The sequence below is a fragment of the Salvelinus fontinalis genome, chromosome 5 (genome assembly GCF_029448725.1).
Source record: "Salvelinus fontinalis isolate EN_2023a chromosome 5, ASM2944872v1, whole genome shotgun sequence".
Lineage (NCBI taxonomy): Eukaryota > Metazoa > Chordata > Actinopteri > Salmoniformes > Salmonidae > Salvelinus > Salvelinus fontinalis.
In genome coordinates, this window is record NC_074669.1 from 5,207,100 (window position 1) to 5,220,210 (window position 13,111).

Below are 13,111 nucleotides of genomic sequence, written 5' to 3' on the forward strand. Positions count from 1 at the left end.
CAATTCCTTCGACCTCATGGCTTGGTTTCTGCTCTGACATGCACTGTCAACTGTGGGACCTTATATAGACAGGTGTGTGCATTTCCAAATCATGTCCAATCAATTGAATTTAGCACAGGTGGACTCCAATCAAGTTGTAGAAACATTTCAAGGATGATCAATGGAAACAGGATGCACCTGAGCTCAATTTCGAGTCTCATAGCAAAGGTCTGAATCCTTATTTTTTTTTTTTAAATGCATTATTTACATATTTAATAAATTAGCAAATATTTCTAAAACCCTGTTTTCACTTTGTCATTATGGGGTATTGTGTGTACATTGCTGAGAATTGTTTATAATCAATTTTAGAATAAGGCTGTAACGTAACAAAATTTGTAAAAAGTCGAGGGGTCTGAAAACTTTCCGAAGTACATCGTTCGAGACCTTTTGGTCTTCCTTTTCAGATCATTTTTCAGAGGGAATTTACACAGGGCATCCATCTTCTTTTTCACAACGTAGCCTTTCGCTATTTGGTAAGAACCTGCTAATAGAAATAGATACAGAATAGATGTGCACCTGTGCACGATCCATTTCACCAACATCCTGTTATGCAATGTATCCCAAAACCGAGTCATCAACATGTCTTTCCCAGGGGTATCGAGTGTTTTTAGTGGTGTCATGGCCTTGTTGAGAGCGGAGTCTCAGTCTCTGGGTGCAAAACTTTGGCAGCACCCACACGTCCTTATCTCAATATCTGTTTGTTTATCTTTAGGACGGAATGAAACCTCCCTCTTTCTACTAGTGAAAATCTATAGTTACATATCAGGATATTAGTTTGAATAAAACATAAAAATCGGCAATATTATTTTTGCGCTGAATGGCTGTACCTGTACCAAAATGGTTTCCTTCATAGCTTGTTAGTCATCTTTTTAAATCTTTTTAAAAGCTAGCCAATTCGTTTTCAGCACTTATATTTCCATGACTGATCAAATCTTGTTTTATCGTGGCTCTCTCTATCGTGGCTCACAGGTGGTGAGCAATATGTTTGGAAAAGCAAATCGCAATACACATAAAATCGGCACCTAAGTATTGTGATATTACTGTATCTTGAGGTCCCTGGCAATTCCCAGCCCTATTTCCTACTACGCAGCAGACGGCTCCTTCCGAAAAATCTTTAGTGCCAAGCAAAATGTAGCCCATGTTGAAAGAATGACTGTCAGAACAATGACCTAACTCATTAGTGTACACCGAAACAAAATGTTTGCAATTATTTATTTTTTTGAGTTTCCGAGTTCTCTTCCATTTCGTGCCCTACTGAACACAGCCGTGGTCTTCGAAACTCAAATGTGGATCATGTGCTACTTACTGGGTTTCTGTGAGTAAATTCAATTAGAGACACATTTGTCAAGGTGGTTGCAGCTTAAAAACGGTGGTCTAACCACCACGACTCCCTAGAAACGGCCTAAAGAAGCACACTGGGACTTTAATACGCACTGGGACATAAAATAGCTACTTAACTCATTCTCTTCTCCAATTAAAAACAGCACATTCAGTATTGCTGTTCAGCAGAAACTACCTAACAAACATCAAGTGATCATAGGGAAGTGGTTTATTACTTTCTATGTTGTCAACACATTTCAGTGATAACCTGTGGCTTTCCTTATAGCCAAAGTTTCACTTTCATTTATTGAGAAATTGTTGTTTCGCTTCTACAAATAGTTCCTGCCATTAAAAAAATTATCATAAATCCTGATGACATTTGTTGATAAAACAAAACTAAGTGGTGCACTCATTTATGTCTATTCAAAAAGTATTCAAGATGTGTTTGTAATGAACCTTTATTTAGGCATGGGGAGTCCAGCCACAGCAATTCATCATCTTTCTATCCTCAGTATTGAATAGGAATGGAGAAGGAGTTTAGACAGGGTGGAGTTTATAAGGGATTTTCTGACTCATTGGCAGTTGGTCATGGAATTGGAATTTCCGTATACTTCCTGAATTGACAAGAAATGAAATCGAGTTGGGCAGGCATGGGGAGTCCAGCCACAGCAATTTTTCATCTTTCGATCCTCAGTATTAAATGGGAATGGAGACCGAGCATAGCGTGGACGTTAGAAATACATTGCTGACTCATTGGCAGCAGTGGGGGTATCGACATGTTTGATCAGCCGATCTGGTTGATTAGTCTCCCTCTCTCAACAGCTGAAATTTGAGTCAAGTGTTAAGTCTGAGACTGTAGGCTAGAGACACTTGTATCACCGTCACCAATTAATATTCCGTCTCTGTGAGAGAATATAAAAAGAGGTCAATGATTAAGAGTTAATAGCAGTTGAATAAACATGCCCTGATAAGTGTCAGTGGCGGTTTTAAGTGTTGACCTCTGCTCACATTAACACCAACAGGGTCCCACCACACCCCACAACTACCACTAAATGTAAGTATTGTGTACTTGATATACTCTGAGTGGACAAAACATTAAGAGTGTCTTTCCGTGATAGACTGACCAGGTGAATCCAGGTGAAAGCTATGATCCCTTATTGATGTCACCTGTTAAATCCACTTCAATCAGTGTAGATGAAGGGGAGGAGACAGGTTAAAGAAGGATTTTTAAGCATTGAGATAACTGAGACAAGGATTGTGTATGTGTGCCATTCAGAGGGTGAATGGCCAAGACAAAACATAGAAGTGCCTTTGAATGGGGTATGGTAGTAAGTTCCAAGCTTTGTTTCAAGAACTACAATGCCGCTGGGTTTTCACACAAGAGTTTCCCCGTGTGTATCAAGAAATGGTCCACCAACCAAAGGACATCCAGCCAACTTGACAACTGTGGGAGTCAACATGGGCCAGCATCCCTGTGGAACACTTGACACCTTGTAGAGTCCATGCTCCGATGAATTGAAGCTGTTCTGAGGGCAAAAGGCGGGGTGCAACACAATATTGCGAAGGTGTTCCTAATGTTTAGTATACTGGTGTATGAGAAGGCATGTCCCCTCATTATAAGCCAAGCAGAGAGTCATTCAGCTCAGTGTGGCAGGCAGGGTTGGCAGGCCTTACATTGCAGTTTGTTACTGTTATTATAAAACTCTAGTGAGTAACAGCCCAGGCCTTTCAGGTATTTTTATGCCATTGTAACCCTTGGGCGGGCCGCCAAAGCGAATTTTCGGGTCACCAGAAAATACAAACAGTGTAAACAAATTTTTACAACATATTATTTTTTATTATTTTTTTACATTTGGGATGGAGTGTAAACTTAAAAATATTTAGAACCAGAAAAGATAATGGACCGATATATACTTAAGCAATAAGGCCCGAGGGGGCTTGTGGTATATGGCCAACATAACACAGCTAAGGTCTGTTCTTAAGCACGACGCAACACGGAGTGCCTGGATACAACCCTTAGCCGTGGTATATTGGCCATATACACACAAAAACAGAGGTACCTTATTGCTATTATAAACTGTTTACCAATGTAATTAGAGCAGCAAAAATAAATATTTTGTCATACCCATGATATACGGCCTAATATACCACGGCTCTCAGCCAATCAGCTTTCAGGGCTCGAACCACCCAGTTTATAATTATAAATAATATAATCTTTGAAAACCAACAATCACCAAAATAAAATATAGACAGTCAGGGAGAATTGAAATATCTAAAAACAATGAATATAGCAGTATTCATTTTGTTCTTATGTTTGAGCAAAATGACATGTCAAAATGCATGAATTAGCAGGAAACGACCTTTAAAATCTGCAAAGTTCTCTCAGCTGCATGGCAGAATATGTAGGATCGCATTAAAATTGGCTTAAAAATGCAAAACAGTTCTCTACCACCAAGATCGGGCCTCAAACTCTCTAAAATGTTGCCGTGCCAACGAGCTGACCGCGGTCATTACCACCCTGCCACCATCTAAGCCACTTTTTGATCCAAAAAGAAAACCTGCCTTTCCCCATGTCCCAGAACCCTGCTGGTCCAAATACCACAGAAAGGCTTCAGCCACATGACTCACCATCTAAATCAGGAGGTCCACAGACAGAGAGATTGGATTTGAGTTAGGACATGAGTTGACCACGTAAGTATTCGCCTCCTCCGGTATAGTCGGAGGAAATAAATTTCCCTGTATAGAGACCATCTGAAGTTTTTGGTTTAAGAGTTCCAGGAAATGAGGAGTCACTCCAGATTAATCTGCTGCTGAGAATCTCAGGCTGCTTGGACCAACAGGCCCACACCGACAAGGGTGACCAACAGGCCCACACCGACAAGGGTGAACAACAAGGGTGACCAACAGGCACCGACAAGGGTGAATGTTGAGTAAGGGTGCACACCCAATTACGCATCTAGAAGTAGGCCTAGGCTACCTGGCCTTTGCACAAATGTAGGTCTATAAAATGTGCCCATTTAGGGATGTCTGATAGTATTTCTGATTGTCCACCACTTATGAGCTGTGGAGCTTCTCAAAATCATTTTTCTTCACCTCAAACAGCAAGTAACAAAGTCTGTTGTTAGAATGACAATATTTCCTCAATGTATTGTACAAATATTTGTAATGCGTCATAAATACCTGATTACTTTTTCACATTTACATTTGAGTAATTTAGCAGAAGCTCTTATCCAGAGTGACTTACAGGAGCAATTAAGGTTAAGTGCTTTGCTCAAGGACACAGAGATTTTTTTCACCTTGTCAGCTCGGGGATTCGAACCAGTGACCTTTTAGTAGCTGGCCTAAAGCTCTTAACCGCTAAGCTACCTGCCGCCCCTACTTCTTATCGCTTGCACAAATAGCCTACAGCTGTGTCTGTCCCGAGTTCACTGAAGCAAGAAACTGTGTGCCCAGAATATTTTATAGAATGTTGCAAGTTTGCTAGCGGGAGCTTCTACTGGACACAGTTGATAGTTTACAGACAGGCCATGCATAGCCAATGTGATTTGTAGGATATTTATTTGTCAGGGTCTGAGACCTGTAGAGCGCCAGCCAAAGTCCAATGACTTACTGTCATAGGCGCCAAATGGGAACCGGGGGGGGGGGGAATTAAATCACCCTTCAGGGTCGATATTCATTAAGCACCAAAGAAGAAGAAAGCACACTGAAACAAAGGGAATATACCTGAACTTAATCTCAGAGGTATGCTAACTCACATAGGCTACAGTAGCTTCTATGAATTTCATGCTATACACTAGTATATTATTATTTTAACTAGGAAAGTCAGTTAAGTACAAATTCTTATTTACAATGATGGCTTACCGGGGAACAGTGAGTTAACTGCCTTGTTCAGTGGCAGAACAACAGATTTTTACCTTGTCAACTCAGCTCGTGATTCAATCAACAACCTTTTGGTCTCTGAATGACTACCATTTTTCTGTGTTACACTTCAGGTGGTGTATAACGAGCAGAAACGTATCTTGCAAAAACATCTCAACTGTGGAAGGTTTTAATCAAGTGAGTCTCTTTGGTGGCCACAAACTAACGCTGCGAAGTTTGAATTGCAGTTTGCCTACATGTATCAGATCATGGGATGGCGTTTAAAATATTTAACAGAGCAGATTGGAATGTGGGATGAGCGACAATGATTGAAGCCCGAATTAGAATGTTCCATACTGCGATGAAAGATTCATTAGCCGGTCGTTAATCAAAATTAATACGAGACCCAATCGGTTGACATTAAAAGTAAAGTCGTCAGAACAAAATGAGACAGGTCCCCAAAGGCTGGACCCTACTGGCACTGCAGATGGCAAGGGCTATAGCAGGCAGCAGCCTTTTGAATGGTTCATAGGACAAACACACACTAGAAATCGAGCAATTGGCCCTGCAGTCCAGCTATATTTAGCCTCGTCTCTCTCAGCTGACTGGAGTGGTCTTGTTGTGAGAAGAACTACGTCTCAGCATGGCACACAACATGGCTTTGCACTTCCCTCCCCACAAGTCTGAACACAGGGGACCAGTGACCCTAATTCCTACCATAGAACCAACCCAAACTACACTGGCTCTGATATTTTCCTTTGCAGCAACTATTATAGATGCATAACCAGGCCAGCTCAGCTCCTGTCAAATCAGGCACTGAATCTTACACTGAGCCTTCCCAGTCAAAGCTACCTATAACAAACTCCCTGCCTTTATTCCCAGACCCTTCAGTTCTTCCCTGGTCTTGTAGACATGTTATATGACACTGCTAGGGCAGGATGAAGACCAAAACAGTAGCCTTTCCTTGCCTCCCTGGTGCAGCAGGGCTGCTGGTGGTTCAGTAACATGGAACGGATTCAGTATGGAAAGTGTAGGGACATGTACAGTGCCTTCAGAAAGAATTCACACCCCTCGACTTTTTCCACATATTGTTATAGGCCGACTTTTTTACTGGCCTACACACAATACCCCATAATGTCGGTGGAATTATGTTTTTAGAAATGTTTACAGTTTAATTTTAAAAAATGTAAAGCTGAAATAAGTCAATAAGTATTCAACCCCTTTAATGGCAAGCATAAATAAGTTCAGGAGTAAAAACTCTTAACAAGTCACATGATAAGTTGCATGGACTGTGTGCAATAGTGTCTACCTCATCTCTGTACCCTACACATACAAGTGTCTGTCTGTAAGGTCTCTCAGTCAAGCAGTGAATTTCAAAACACAGATTCAACTACAAAAGACCAGGGAGGTTTTCCAATGCCTCGCAAAGAAGGGCACCTATCGGTGGATGGGTAAAGATAAACAAAACGACACTGAAGAAGCCTTTGAGCATGGTGAAGTTATTAATTACGCTTTGGATGGTGTATGAATACCCCCAGTCACTACAAAGATACAGGCGTCCTTCCTAATTCAGTTGCCGGAGAGAAAGGAAACCGCTCAGGGATTTCACCATGCAGCCAATGGTGACTTTAAAACAGTTACAGAGTTTAATGGCTGTGATAGGAGAAAACTGAGGATGGATCAACAACATTGTAGTTACTCCACAATACTAACCTAAATGACAGAGTGAAAAGAAAGCCTGTACAGAACACAAATATTTCAAAACATGTGTCCTGTTTGCCATAAGCTACTAAAGTAATACTGCAAAAAAATGTGACAAAGCAATTCACTTTTTGTCCTGAATACAAAGTATTGAATTTGCCCCAATCATATAACTGAGTACCACTCTCCATGTTTTCAAGCATAATGGTGGATGCATCATGTTATGGGTATGCTTGTAATCGTTAAGGACTGGGGAGTTTTTCAGGATAAAAAAAGGGAGAAAAAGCTAAGCACTGGCAAAATCCAGGAGCAAACGCTGGTTCAGTAAGCTTTCCACCAAGACAAGATGAATTCACCTTTCAGCAGGACAACAACCTAAAACACAAGGCCAAATCTACACTGGAGTTGATTACTAAGAATACATTGAATGTTCCAGACTGGCTGAGTTAGTTTTGACTTAAATCTACTTGAAAATCTATGGCAAGACCTGAAAATGGTTGTCTAGCAATGATCAACAACCAGAGCTTGAAGAACTTAGAAAACAATAAAATGGGAAAATGTTGCACAATCCAGGTGTGGAAAGCTCTTGAAGACTGCACTTATGTAAATTACATTTCTGTATTTCATTTTCAATAAATGTGCAAAAATGGAATTGATTTTGATCTCAGGCTGTAACACAAAATGTGGAATAGGCCAAGGGGTATGATGAATACTTTCTGCATGGCTTGGAGTGGTCATTAGTGGCAGGAAGTTCCCAGATTTTTGGCTGAACTCTGAATGCAACATCCAGAGAAGTGACTCAATGTTTGGGTTGCTGCAGCCGCCACACCTATTTACCGTGGCTAGTCTAATGCCCTTGAGAAGAAAATTTTGTTTGACTGTATTTTAGGGCAGGGACTTTCTCCTTTAAAGATGCAATCCGCAGCGGTGAAACTGCCACGTCTGTTTGCGATATTACAAATACATTACTTCACACAACTAACAAATAAAAACTATCGTTTTTTGCATGCACAATAATAGAGCAGAGTACAAAGATGTTCTTTTTTTTTTTTTTTACAACGATGCTGGATGCTCATTTCCTCAAAACAAAAAATGCGCCTGGGGGGGGGCGGCCTCTGTTTATAACATGAGCTTCTGTTTATAACATGAGCTGCTCAGTATGTGTAGATAATCCTTGCTACCGCTGCTTTTTTGAAAGATAACGTTAGCTATGGAGATATGCAAAAGTATTGCTACTGCTCAACATTGCTGCACAGAGTTTAGCAGGTGCTATCGACAAAGATCAGTGGGAAAATAGTTGTGATGGGACTACTTTTGCACAAGGTCATTGTGAACCGGTGTGACTTGACACAACAACGGGCCAAACAAGCTGCAGTAGCCTACAAAACAAACGAAAAAGACACGCTACCGTGAAGCGTTCATCCATGTATGGGTAAGAGTCTAATTACATTTTCAGATATTGTACATTTCTAATTTGGTCAGAAAGTTGTTTTCATGCAAGTTAACCTCTACCGAGCACCTACCCCGGGTCCGGGAGCACCCCCCCCCCCCCCCCCCCCCCCCCCACATTGTTTAGCATCGCTAGCATAGCGTCACAATTAAATAGTAGCATCTGAATATCATTAAATCACAAGTCCAAGACACCTAATGAAAGATACAGATCCTGTGAATAAAGCCACCATTTCAGATTTTTATAATGTTTTACAGGGAAGACACAATATGTAAATCTATTAGCTAAACACGTTAGCAAAAGACACCATTTTTTTACTCCAACAGTTTTTTCCTGCGTCAGTAGCTATCACTAATTCGACTAAATAAAAATATATATATAGCCACTAACCAAGAAACAAGTTCATAAGATGACAGTCTGATAACATATTTATGGTAAGCATAGTTTTTTTTGGAAAAATGTGCATTTTTCAGGTATAAATCACAGTTCTACATTGCAGCTGCAATCTGAAATAGTGCCGACGCAGCCAGAACAATTACAGAGACCAACGTCATATAACTAATTACTTGTCTTAAAACATTTCAGAAAAAATACACAGCGTACCGATATTGAAAGCCCAACATCTGGTGAATCCAAACAATATTTCTGATTTATTAAATGTTTTATAGCGAAAACAAAATGTAGCGCTAAATTAGCATAGCCACGCCAGCCAGAACCAGCTGGGCGCCCCCGACCAGTTCACATGCACGACAGATATATGAAATAACATCGTAAATTGGATCTTACTATTGCTGATCTTTCATCAGAATGTTGATCAAGGTGTCCTTAGTCCTGATGAGTCGTTCAATCCATTCATAATGGCAACTTTCCCTCTTCATTTAGCATATGTACTGGTCGACTGGCCAAAGAAAAAAAGTCACAGAACACGGCAAAACTCCCGAAAAAATTCAAATAATCTGATTAAACTATATTGAAAAAACATACATTAAGATGATATGGTCACATGTATCAAACAAACTTCGAGACGGAGATAGTTTTCATCCGTAACGGCAGCAAAACAGAAGACAATCACACCTACAAATCGCGCGATTTAGAGAACCGGAAGTTGTCGGTCACGCCAAAGAAATAGGTCTTATTTCACGTCAGTACAAGATAAACAAAAAAATTCTACTCTGACGTCCTCTTGACACCCAGAGGAAGACGAATGAAGTGTGTTTCGGGTCATAGGTGGCGTGACCATATATAGGCAGAGCGTTGAAGCGAGCATACACATCTTGCATTCTTCTTCTTGGTCAGGGAAAGTGCTGTCAAATGACTTCTGTTTCACTTAGAGACAAAATTGAAACGGTTTTAGAAACTATAGATTGTTTTCTATCCAATGGTATTAATTATATGCATATAGTAAGAGCAATAATTGAATAAGAGGCAGTTTAATCTGTAGAGGAAATTATGCTAATGCGAAAACAGCACCCCCTGTATTCTCAAGAAGTTAAAGCATACTGTTAGCTAGCTAGCGAACGTTAGCTTGCTGGCTCACTAGCTAACGTTTTGTGTATGATCCGTGTAGTAATATTATTTGTATCCATTTGCATTGCTAGTTATAGCCTAATGTAAGCTAGCTAACATTGAACCTAGTTGGTTAGCTTTAGCTACCTGCAGATTCATACTACAGCATTTCATGCACAGTGACTAGCTATGTCAATCCATTTGTACTGTAGCTATGGGTTGGGATTATGATTCATTGTTTAGCTAGATGTCTAAACAAAAGGCTCCACTTCACAAGAGAATGATTACATAATTCATCAAGTTAGCCAGGTTTGTCTGGGGGTGATTATGGCCATCAATTGTATTTCATGAACATGTGTAGATGTCTAGACAATAGTGACCCATCCACTTAGCTAGATGTGGCTGGGGAGGGGGTGGTTACAGCATTTATTTCACATGACATCAATTTAGACAAGTGTCTGGGTAAGCATCATCTAATAATAAAATATATATACAATATTTTTACCTGTACACTTTCAAAGTCAGATTAGGATATAGGCCAAGGACTAAATAAAGTGTATTTTTTACCTGTAATTTTTCCCGTATTGTAGGCTATTAGTTTCAGTACTTTGTCTTGAAATCTTTGGTTGTTTACTACACTACCTTACTCACTCTGTTAAGCACATGGCCTCACATGTGAATCCTTAGAGATGGGTGGGGCTAAGGCTTAAGAGGGTGTGAACAATGCTGAATAGGTGTAAACAGATAGCTCTCCAGTAGGTGCACTAAACTATTCAAGGGCCATTTTCTCAAAAGTGGGTTTACAAGTTTATCAACTTTCAAAGCAGGATTACTTTCCCATTGTTCTTCAACTGCTACCATTTTAAACCTGAGTCTATACTTTTATGCATTGTAAAAAAATTAATTAAAAAAAACACTTAAAATGTTGCTACCTAAGAACGATTTGAGGAGGTGGGTCACATATGGTCATTTCCATGTAAAAGGACCCATGAGCACCAACCATGTAAAGTACATAGAAGCATGTCAAATTAGTGTCAAATGAAAGCTAGGTCTCTATATTTTTCAGAAATTAAAGCATGTATATACACATTTTAACCATTTCCCCATCTTAAATATTAGGAATAAGGAAATGTTTTGATTTCTGGTCAAACAGATTGGAAATGGCTCTTAGAAAACATCAAGCAGAAAGAAGGTCTTAAGGTCTTCAAAATACAGCAAAACCCAAAGTAAAGACCCCTGTCAACTAATATCAACACATATTCTGCCTTCTGTAAGTTAAGAAACATTGCCTTGTGCCTTGAAATTATGTTACCAAAAAACACACATATCTACAATAATTTCTAATTTCTCTCCCTCATCAGGAGGAATCTGATAATAAAAGTTTACCGAAGTAACATGTAAATGGTAGACCTATCAATTGGTTAGCGCTTTTACTGATATCATTTTTGTTTATGAATTATTATGCGATTAAAACTGTAAATTCTGTTAGGAAATTGGTAATGTAATTTCTGCAATTAGATTGGCTACAAGGGGAAATCATAGTAGTCAACAAACCACAGTTGAGTTCACAAGTTTGTACAGCACAGTAGAGTTAAATACACTATAATGTACTCTACTGTACTTTGTTGTCCAAACTTGTGAAACAGACGTACATCTATGATTGGTTCAGATTTGATCCGGTCTGGACCAACCAAATTTGGTCTTGCTTGGGGGCAGAGGTCATTAAAAGAATAGTCAGTGTTAGGCTTGGGCAGTATCCAGATTTTAATAGTGTCATACCGTCCTTCTCTCATCCTGGGATTTACGGTATTACCAACATAGCACACAGGGTGGCGCTAAAACGCAAGACAAGTTAATTTGGCCTCTTACCAGAATGCTAACAAAATTAGCACAAAGTAACAATGAAAATCACAGACGCTGTTAGCTAAATGCTAACGAGCGAAAACTAACAAACTAATTGCAAAGACAGGCAAATCCAGCTCATAAAGTTATACAACCGTTGCTAGTAGCTACCGAATGTCATTTGCGATGAGTGTGGACATTTACGAGCGAAAGTGAACAAGGGAAATTGTGCAAAGTTCAGTAGCAGTGTTTTTCCTAAAGAAAGAGCAGCACATGGAGCAGATGGGAGAACAACGGACGAGGGGGAAAAAACGCTAGTAGGACGCACAGGGCAAAAAACGCTAGTAGGACGCACAGGGCAAAAAACGCTAGTAGGACGCACAGGGCAAAAAACGCTAGGACGCACAGGGCAAAAAACGCTAGTAGGACGCACAGGGCAAAAAACGCTAGGACGCACAGGGCAAAAAACGCTAGTAGGACGCACAGGGCAAAAAACGCTAGGACGCACAGGGCAAAAAACGCTAGTAGGACGCACAGGGCAAAAAACGCTAGTAGGACGCACAGGGCAAAAAACGCTAGTAGGACGCACAGGGCAAAAAACGCTAGTAGGACGCACAGGGCAAAAAACGCTAGTAGGACGCACAGGGAAAAAAACGCTAGTAGGACGCACAGGGCAAAAAATGGCAACTGTACAGAACTCAACCAGAGCTCGTTGACTTCTGGCATTAAAGCCATTATAAGATATCTGATGGCAAACATTTAGTAGTAAATTGTATACGTGTGTAACTTCATCACCTCCCATGGGTCACACAAAAGAGACCAGATGATATATAGAACGCTATGGACTCATCAGCTCTCGCATACCAAATAGCCCAGGATACGGTATACCACCCAAGCCTAGTCAGTGTGTAGAATAATACCCAAATATGCAAAAGAGGATATTGTTACATTTATACCTGTTAGAACCTATTTAGAATACATCACCATGAAGAGAATGACATTCATATCCCTAATTATGCCTTCCTGTGTAGTACAGATCAGGGACCCATAATGAAATTCAGTTATCAGGTGTAAATCCGCTTCACTTACTGTAGTTCAAAAACAAAAAGAGATTTTTTTCAAAGTCAGGGTGTCATGTCGTAGCTGACACCCCATTCTTACTGCAGACATCTTGAATCTTAATTAAGAGTAGATAATTAACAGAGTTTTTGGGAAACCTGGACAAATTCAAGAAAACTGGGAGACTTTACTTCAATTCCATCTGCAATTCTTCCAGTAAATGTGTTTTTGTAAAATGTTAAAATGTGTCCTTGTGCCTACAGTTGTATGGTGAGATAAACTTTGAAATCGAAGAGTCGGCGCAATTCCACTACTATGGAATTGCCCACATGCTTA

The 13,111-nt window shown here is 40.1% G+C and overlaps 1 protein-coding gene across 2 annotated transcripts in view; it reads right to left on the reverse strand.

Moving 5' to 3' along the window:
• The window catches only part of LOC129854941 (EGF-like repeat and discoidin I-like domain-containing protein 3), a 39,493-nt gene that overhangs the window by 25,363 nt on the left and 1,019 nt on the right, over positions 1 to 13,111 (reverse strand). The gene's annotated exons all lie outside the window — the stretch shown is intronic.